Genomic DNA, 10,231 nt, shown 5'->3' with positions numbered 1-10,231 from the left:
GTTCGAGGCTTGGCTCGGGGGCTGTCAGGAGTTGGCAGGAGCCTGCGATGTCTCTGCGCGAGGATGCTCCGCAGCTTTCCCGTGCCAGCTCAGCTCCTCACGTGCTGCCCGCCAGGGCCGTGTGGCCGGGTGCCTCTGTGTGAAACCCCGTCCCTGTGGGGTTGCCCGGTGTCGGGGAGCGGGACGAACAGCCGCTCGATGTGTGTGAGAGAAGGCTGAGCTCCCACGCGCGGTGGGGCCAGGGCGGGTTGGAGACGCTGCACGTGCGGTGTGTGACGGGGCTGTACGTGGTCAGCCAGCTGCGCGTACGTGGTCAGCCAGCTGCGCGTACGTGGTCAGCCAGCTGCGTGTACGTGGTAAATCTGATGCAACCCGGGCTTGTTGAGCTGGCTGTGTTTACCTTGCAGGCGTGATGGTGTTCCGGGTACATTTGTCTCCTTTGTGTTTTGTGCAGAGCGCGCCGATGGTGCTTATGCTCAGAAAATCTTGGACAGAAAATGGGAGCGGCAGCATTTCTAAATACGGAGTGCTGGCAGGGGTTTCTGCCAGCCTACTCGTGTGGCATTCAAACTGCTCTGCCTTACGTCAGCCTTCATAGTTATGAGGACATAGTGTAGTACCAGAAAGCCCCTTTAAAGAGCTTGTTTTGTGCAGAGCGCGCCGATGGTGCTTATGCTCAGAAAATCTTGGACAGAAAATGGGAGCGGCAGCATTTCTAAATACGGAGTGCTGGCAGGGGTTTCTGCCAGCCTACTCGTGTGGCGTTCAAACTGCTCTGCCTTACGTCAGCCTTCATAGTTATGAGGACATAGCGTAGTACCAGAAAGCCCCTTTAAAGAGCTTGGGTGTAACGGGGCTGTATGTACAGCACACGCATTCGCACACAGTAATTCAGTTACATGTTGTAAAGGGCTCAAGTTCTTTGGTGTTGGAGACCAGGCTCATTGCTAAAGTGCTAATCAGACTGGAAGGGTACTTGTTAATAGAGACGTGTTGACTTTCTTCCAGCCTTTCCTACTGATGTGTGACTTCCACAGTGGAAAATTGTAGAAAGGGATGTTTAAGGGATGCACAAAAATCTACAAGTTTTTACCACTTTTAAAGTAGTGTTACTTGGCACGTCTTCCTTGCCTGAATCGCTTCACCTCTTGGTAATGGGCTAGGGACAATCTTGATTGTTCAGAAAATAGCTTGTTTGGTCACTAAGGAGAAATTTGGCAGATGCTGTTGTTGACATGATTATCTGTGATCGTGAATTAGTGGTTTACCCTTTGAGGACTTGTTTTCTGTCTTCATGGAAGCTGTGAAGATGTAAGTCTACTTCAGGTCAGTACTCTTAAGTGTGAGCGTAGAGAAAAAAAAGACGGCGTGTTACTTTGAAATAAATTAATCACATCAATACAAACAGTTGACACATACTTTTTTTTTTTTTAGGAAAGGGCAGTTGCTCACTTTTTTTTTCCCTGTTATTTGTGCTTCAATATGTAAATCCTTTTTGTAATTTATTTTATAACTTATGTATAGTCTTCTAGCTGAACTTTTTTGAGCAAGGGTAGATGAACCCAAGTAGATGACCTCAAGAGGTCCCTTCCAACATCAATGATCCTGTAATTCTGTGAATTTATGAATTTAACCAAGTAGAGATTACAACAATGTTCTACAATTGGCTTCTTAGGCTGTCTAAAATAGTATTGTGCATCTGCAAATGCAATATAGAAAATACTCAGTTGTTTCACCACAGATGTGGGAGCTCTTCAAATACCTAGGTTTTGAAAGATTGTTTCAAATCAAATTACTAAAACAGAGGTTCTGTTGGCATTGGTAAAACTCCTCTTATAATTAACTTTAAATCTTGCATTGATATACATGCAAACTCTTGCATGTGTGCCTAAGTTCCATAAAAACAGGACTATCCCTTCCGTTTCAGATGCAAGCAGCTGAGTTCCGGAATTCAATTACTGCATCACATTGAATGAACAGGATTTTTCCATACATCTTTGCTTAAAACCAGACTTTAGCAAAAGGTAATACGCAAGAAGAGATATACTTTTCTTTGTAAAATCAAGAATAAAGGCAGTGCTTTTATTACTGGGTTTTTATTTTCATAAACTTGAACGGTGCAGAGCAAGTTTATATGCGTTGGGTGATTCCACATGCACTTCTGTCAGTTCCCTGACTGCTTCATAGCTCTTGCCGTTACACTCTGCAGCCCCTTCAGAAAAGGAAGCCAATTTGTGTGCGAGTTTTATAGCAGGTATGAGAAAATCTTTAACTCGCTATTGGCCACAAATAGAGAATGAACACTAGTCATGTAAGCTAATGTATTAACCTGTGATACTGCCCAGTGTATATCTAGGATTTACTTGGTTCAAATATTTCAGCCAAATCCTGTGGCCCAGTCTTAAAGGACAACGTAAGCTCGGTGCGCTTTACGGCAGTACCTCCAGGAAGCATCCAGTTTTAGTAGACTCTATGTAAAAAACAAGATGAGGTTTTTTGGTTGGGTTTTTTTTTTTTGCAGTGCAGTGAAGACATTTCCCTTGGATTCTTCTGTGAAATTTGTTTCTTGATACTGTGATTTAGTTTTGTTTCTTAGGTAGATAGTTTTAAAAATCTTTCAAAAGAAACCAGACAAATACCATCAAGATTAGTCATAATTACAGTTGGAATATTCGAGTTTCCATGAGATTTTTCTCATAGCTAGGAAGTTCTTGGGTTGTTTTTTTTTTTCCTTTGGGTTATTTCCATATTAATCTAAATTTTTCATTAGGCAAGACAAGCTGTGAATTATAGACAAGGATAGGATACCTTGGAAAATCTTTATATGTTGCTAATGCAGGCTAATGTTACAAAATGGGGTTAGATGTTAAAAAAATCTAACCCAGTTTAATATCATCTTGGAGTGCTGAGTCACTTTATTAAGTACTTTGGAAGTAAATTGTTAAGTTTACGTGTTATGAGATACACAAAGAGAACAAAACATAGATGGTTGTAATGTGTAGACAAGCTAATGATTTTCATTTACAGTAGTAGTCTCCCTCGTTCCTCTGACCCTCTTATGATACTACTGTTGTAATACAGTTACTCATGGGAAACAGGACTGCGAAAGTATGTACGTTTTCTGACAGAAAGTTTCCTTTAAATTTTTGTGCTCTTGTAGATTTTTTTTTCATTTGCTTGCAGGTTTACTTTTAATTGACGAAAAAAAAAAGTGAAGAGATTTACAGAATACATACAAGCTGATCATTTTTTAAAATAAAAAATGAAGTGCTTTTCAGTGAATGGCTGTCCTCATTTCAAATGAAGTCTGCAATGATTAAATATTAAAATGATCGATGGTTTAAATTAATATAAAAACTTTTCAGGAGATTATTACAAAGATTAACATTTTTAATGTTTTAATACTTCCATAGTTTATCAATCACAGGCACAGTGAAACTGTTTTTAGTTACCAAGGTGATGATCTCATATATCACTGCAGTATTATGCACAACATAAACATCATGGTGTCGTTGGTAGAGGAGATGAAGAAACAGAATTTATGTTATGGCTCTTTAATAATCAGTTTTAGTCTTGAAGTATTTTTGACACACAGAATAAGCAGGTAAGATTTTTTTTTCCCCTCTGGAAAGAAGATAAGAAGGAAAGATAGTTCCAGAAAAACTGTGGTGTTTGTTATTTAGGAAGGAACTCTCTTTCACCTGATGACAAAAGTAGATGGTCACTGGTACTGCTACAGAAGAAGAAAAAGGACTTATGTGTGTTTTTCCAACTAGGACTTGCATTAATACAGCTTTAATATCCCAAAATTATCTGCTACAGCCTATGATTCCTGATACTTTTTTATTCATTAGAATGATGCTTGAAGGTCATGGGAAAATGTCAAGGCACCCCATGTGCTTTTGTATCAGTAGCTGCGCATAGATACCCCTGTAATTCAGTGGGCTGAGTAAACACTTACTGCAGGCATTCTTGACATGGACAGTGCTAATCCCTTTGTTTCCCATTTCTTCTGCATTTTTGTAGCAGCAAGGCTAAAAATCAGTGTTAGCAATTTTAAGTTTGATTTTTGCCTCTCTAACCACATGTGGCAATGATGCAACGGAGCTTTACACAATACCATTTATTGTGTCCTAGGACTTTTTGCAATGTTAAATATGATAATTCATACATCAACAGAATATTGCTTCTTCGTTCGTTGTGTTTGCTTTTGGCATCGTCCTTCATCCAGTATGTTTTACCATCAAAACCAAGACAGAATTGGAAAGACACAGTGTGATGAATTAGCCAATGTAAACCCGATAGCAGGCGTAAAGAAGGATGGGAGGTAGTCAGGAGAGGAAGGGTGAAACAGAAATCTGTGAATAGATGTTGAGCTGGTGAAGTAAATAAATGGGGAAAGACTGTTCTGACGGCAGAAGCTTACAGTGGGGAAGTCTGTAAGGGCAAGTATGAGAGAAGGAAAGAGCAAAGGTTAGCAGTGGGTTAATGTTGAGAACGGTATTGGGAAGTTAAAATCCAGCGGGCACACTGAAGCACACCATGTTGTACGCAAGTTTGTTGTCAGCTACTGATGCTGTTACTTCTATTCTAAAGTAAGACAACAAAATGAAAGATGGGGTTACATTGCCTGTAGTTGGTTGCCTCTAGCCAGAAAGCCAAATTTATCCTCATGTATTTCTATTGAAATCAAATAAATAATGGAACAAAATAACCTTTTATGTTATGAACTGTTTTTTATAGTGGGGAAACAGATTGGGTTGGAATGTGGTAGATTTCAAAGTTTCAATTGTTTTCTCTCCGTCTGTGCTGTATGGTGTAAATGAAGAAAAGGTTAAGTTTACCCATGATAATTCCCTCTCACATTTACATTATCAATCAGCCTTTGTAGCTTTTTGTGCTTTTATCTATTGTGTTTTCATTGTAATCTTTACATACGAAGTTCTCAATTCTATAAACTCTTATGCTCAAATTTATTCACGAATGGCTCTGACAGATGTGCTCTGGAAGCCCTTAGATGCTGTGGTTTAAGATGCTGCCAGCTGGTCGCCTTCTCCCCACCCCTCAGCTGCAGTCTGTATGGAAGAGCCAGCAATACCTCTGCCTCAGGCACTGGAGTTTGCTTCCCTCACCTTAACTCATGTTTCTTTTTGGGTGACTTGAGCTGATGCATAGGCTGGGAATGGGGTCCTGGGTCTCAGGGGCAGAACATACCCCTTCTTCTTACCCTTTCTTACAGGCTGCTCATCCCTGGCAGAGAGATGATTGAACACCTGGGTTCAGCAACATCTTAAAGCCTCTCTGATACTCAAAACTTGTTTATGGGACTCCCCTGTAATTTCAAGCTGAACATGCTTTAAACTTTCTATTTTAAACTACCTGTGTTTTCAACTTGTTACTGTACCAAGTCAGTGTGGAGGATACTTCAGTGCTTGGCTTTACCATGTCACCATCTCTACTTAGGCTCTCACCTCATGGTTTTGTCTACTCTTAAAAGTGATCATGCCTAAAAGCTGATGTTAAAAGACCTAGGTCTTTCTTCCATGTAGTATGTATGCCGTAAGAAATTGTGCAGTAGGCACTCACTGTGTGTGGAGCTGATTACACTGCCTGCAATTAAGATTACATCACTTCACTGTTAAACTGTTTTTGTATTACTTGCATCCCTGCAAAAAGAAAACAGTTAACCTGAAGCAGTGTATTGTTTTGGTTTTGTGTCTTGGCTGTCAAACTGAAAGTACAGTATTTGTATAGCTAACATTTAAATTTGATTAGGTCCTTGATTTACTGTTACTCAACTAAAATTAATTTAAAAATTAGGACGGTACAGTAACAATAAAGTGGATAAAGAGCTGGTGAGCTGCCAGCACTCAAGTAATGGCTAGAGGCCACTGTCAACAGATTGAGAGCTTGTGGGGACTTCCCCAGTGTTTGTGTCGGGTGTGATGCTTTTTGCTGTTTTAGTCAATTGTCTGGGTGTAAACATAAGAGCAATAGCAGCAAACTGTGGATGGCTTCAGCGATTGCTGGATTGATGAAGAAAGGCTGAAGTTTAAAGTGTGGCTGAGATCATGGAAACACGAGCCTGTTAAAATGCAATTTGTCTGCAAATGTGTCGAGGAAGAAGCAATGCTGGATGTGTGTGCAGAATGGAAGATTTTATCTTGTAAAGCTGTGACCGTGGGAAGACTTGGGGTTGTGAGGAAGCACTGGTAGCCACAGGGGAATCAAATGCAGGGCGGTGGCAAGAAGGGCTGGTGCTGCCTAGTAGATGCGGGAGAGAGGTAGGAGGGCTGTTTAAATCACTTGAATAATTATTAAAGACCAGTGCTGGAATGCTGCATCTAATTCTAACGTCTATGAAAAACATGTCCTAAAAAATTTGAAAGCACGATGAAGGTCCTGGAAGACACAGACTTAATTCTGTTAATGATATTACCTTTGATAGGTGGGCTTAAGAGTGGGTTCAAGCTTGCTGTGACGTTTCTGCCCACACGTCTGCCTTACCTCACCCATGTTGGACCTCAAGAAGCTCTAGTAGCTCACTGTCCCACCTGGCTGCAGCGGAGGCCCTCCTACATACATAATGTCAAGTGTCCTAGGCAAGGCTATGCTGCATCTGTCAGAATTTGTAATTTCTTCTCATTATGGAGGGTGTGGAAAGCATGGTGTCTTATTTGTTGTGCATATGCATTGTGGAAAACTTTCTATAATATGTTTTTTCAACTTTAGACTTTGGTGTGATTAAACTTAAGTTTGGCTTTAATGCAACCACAAAGAATTGCAGCAGCTAATAAATAATTTGGGGGTTTTTTTGATTCTGTAACCATAAAATGGTCAGAGCAAAGATGGATGTTGCTTTCTTTGGAATTTTTTGACATATGCTATTTAATTTATGAATGAATCTTTCCATAATTTGGAGTGAAAAGGTTAACAAAGCTTTCTTAGATTGCTGTTTACTTTTTTATTCTGAAAGACAGGATGATTCGAAAGCCTGGATTATTTCAGTATCTTTCTGGGTATACAAAGGAGTGGACCAACAAGCTAAATAGGAATAGGGTATTCTGGAAAAGTGATTATTATAGAGACAAAACCTATTTAAAAAAGCTTCAAACTATTTTCATTTTAAGTGTACCAGTGGGGTTAAATAATATTAGTAACTTCTGTTAGAGTAGCAGATCATAATAATTTAAAACAAAAGGTCCCAGCGCACTTGCTAATATCCTTTATGGCTTCAGTAAAATACATCTGAAATGATTTACAAAGCAAAGCTTCTGGATGAATTCCTCCAGTTCTACATGGGAAGAGAGCCTGTTTATCTTCATGCGTGTTTATGGAAATTATGATCTAAATGTGGGCACCATACTAAAACATAGCCTTATATGCAGAGTAAAGAATTCAAAGCACTTGCATTCTGTCATTTATTGCACACAAGTAATGTATATGGTATAGGCTTGGTTCAATTCTGTATCCTGACCATAGAAGGACTCTATAGATATGTGCTGTACCTTGAGGAGACCTTCAAGGGGAGGGAATGGCATGTATAGGAAAAAGCTCAGAGCGATGGCTCTCTGACCAAACTTGTCTGGTTTTGAGCCTTCAGACTTAAGCACTGTCAGTGCTGGAAAAAGGGAAAAGCTGGAAAGATGTTTCCCCTGTACTATATTGGTATAAGTTTTCATTAATTCACCTTATTAAAAAAATAATCTATATGGAAACAACTGGGATGGCTCTAAAGCTAAGTGCATGGGATAGGGTATTTTGGAAGTTAAAAGCAGAAACAACTTAGCTGAAGTCCTTTTCGGAGTTGACCCAGCTCTCCTTGAACTTCTTAAGCCTGGTTACAGGCTTGTATGGCTTTTGGTACAGTAGTGGCCAGACTGAGCAGTTGTGGCAGGAAGAAAACAGACCTGCAGTTTCTTGTGATGTTGGTGTTGAATGTGTTTGTTCTTATGAAAACCGGTTTCAACTCATTTTACTGTATGCTCTGGCAGGTTTTTTTTTTTTTTGTTATATGCAGTCCACAAGGCTGGATTTCAGGCGGTATATCCCCTTCCTCCTAATCAAACGTTATGGCAGTGCTGCAGCATACCTTCGCCTTTGACTCCAGCCAAGGGCACGTCAAACCCCTAGTGCTTAGAGAGATGCTCTCAGGAAATTGGAGCGAATGGAGTGGATTGTGCCATTTTATCTCAGGCCAGGGTTTCTGAAGAAATGCTCACAAGCCTCACAAGGCTAGTCATTAAATGATCTCTTTTAGGAGTCTTCGTAACTATTCCATTCCATTCCTAACTAGATTGAGGTGTAGGAATCTCTCATCAGAGGTATCTTTTAGGCCAGAGAAGGCCAGCCAGATCACACATCAGATCCCAGGATCTTAAAAATATGCTGTCTCCAAAAGCAGTAACCCATGAAAAAGTGTTCAATTTTTTTATTTCACTAATATTTTTCCAGTAAATAGAATTTCACATGTACTGTGTGACTTGAAACATCCAAAGGAGTACTTTTTTTCAATGAGTTAGTGTCGGTTGGTGTCATCCTTTCCTTCGGCATTCTCTTGGACAACAAACCCTGCAGCAAAATTTCTTCCTTGGGACACAGGCACACTGTTCAGGAGTGGTGGGAATAGATGGGGACACAGTCTTCTCCCATTCTGTGGTCTTATGGGGAAAGCCATGAAAAGAGCCCAAGCAGGCGTTTGCACAGATGGTTGTTGCACCTGGGACCTTCAGGCATTCATGTGACTTTCTGCTATTTCAACTGATACTTTTCTGCTGGTTGACGATTTTTCTTTTTGCTGCCTTTTCTTCCCAGCTGCACTCCACACTTGTCTCCTCTGCCTTAAAATGAGGCAAATAAACAGTTTACCACATTTTCGGATGGCTATCAAACCTTATTTTTTTCATCTGGCGCATATAAAGGTTTTAGCCTGATTTTGCTCCATTCCTTTAATTCAATTTTTGTTCAAGATTCAGATTTTTGATCAATATCAATGATCTTATATTCCCTTTTTGCCCAAATAGAACATAAAGCTCCTCAAGAGATGGTATCATGCACACTATTACTTTATTCTTTATCTTAAAAATCATTGCCTTTAATAGGATCTCAAGGTAGGTTTCAGGAGAGCCAAGTCTTGAGCAATTTAGATATAATCTGCAGAGAGTGTGCTTGGCCTATTGTTTCGAACTACTTCAGAAACTACTGAGCTGATGTTATTTAAGCCGTATTAAACTCTTCACCCAATTATGGCCCAATCCTTCAAAACCAATAGAGTAGGACTTGGGTTTGAAAATGCTGCTGCTAACATCTATGGGTCTGCTAGCTACGCCTGACCAGTAAGCTCATTATTAAGCGCTGTAGGGCAGAACTTCACATTTGATATGTTAACACTGAGTTATCTACTGGTTTTTGCCTCAGATAATTTTAAAGAAAAAAATTTTTAAAAAAATGATGTATTGTGTTAAGCCTAAGGAAATGCACGTCAGCTTTATCTTCTGATCTTTATGGGGAAGATTAACAGGTTATTCTATCTTTAATCAGTTATTGAAAAATAGAGGAAAACATAAATGCCAAACCCACCAAATTAAAACTCTTTGCACTTAATGCTTCTTTTCCCTGGTGACTAGAATAGATTTTTTTTTTTTAAGCTGAGTTGCTTTCCTAGCTTCTTTTCCCTGGTGACTAGAATAGATTTTTTAAGCTGAGTTGCTTTCCTGAATGCCTAATACAGCATGTGAGACAACAAAAGTGGCATAAAACCATTTTTCTTCATTCATAGATCAGTCTAATACTTACCAAGCTGCAGTAGTTTCAGAGAAAGGAAAAAAACCCCACATTCATTCTGAATGCTGGATGGGAAGATTACCTTTTAAGTCCTTTCGAAGACCAGGTTTAGTAATGGAAGTAATAATTCAGTTTTGCTGAAGTGTTACGATCAGGTCTACGTGTACTGAAGTATTATTTGCTGGTGTCATTTGTAGCCTGCTTTCAACTTTTGCGTGCTTGCTCAAGGTAAGAAGTGAGGCAATCATTAGGGTATACATGTGGTGATGGGTTTTAGCAATTACTATGACTTGAAAGCCATGTGTGATGGGACATCGTATCGCGCTACAGTAGGATATAACAGAAGGGCACATTTGTCTGCCTGCCGGCTTTGTGCCTGTGCAGCTTGTTTGCGGCTGTTTTCTCTTCTTCTGGTTTTCAGTTGTTAGGTTGATTGTCAAGCAGGAAT

The 10,231-nt window shown here is 39.9% G+C and overlaps 1 protein-coding gene across 1 annotated transcript in view; it reads left to right on the top strand.

Annotated features, from left to right (window-relative positions):
- The first annotated feature begins 1,972 nt into the window (after positions 1–1,972).
- Positions 1,973–10,231, top strand: part of TRIQK (triple QxxK/R motif containing) — a 57,866-nt gene continuing 49,607 nt past the window's right edge. The window contains exon 1 of the mRNA XM_009638335.2: positions 1,973–2,024. The gene's annotated coding sequence lies outside the window, so the exon portion shown is untranslated. The remainder of the gene's footprint in view (positions 2,025–10,231) is intronic.

This window comes from Egretta garzetta, unplaced genomic scaffold (assembly GCF_000687185.1).
Source record: "Egretta garzetta isolate BGI_Z169 unplaced genomic scaffold, ASM68718v1 scaffold154, whole genome shotgun sequence".
In the NCBI taxonomy this organism is placed as follows: Eukaryota; Metazoa; Chordata; class Aves; order Pelecaniformes; family Ardeidae; genus Egretta; species Egretta garzetta.
Note: the sequence above shows the minus strand (reverse complement) of the source record. Positions and strands in the feature narration are given on the sequence as shown.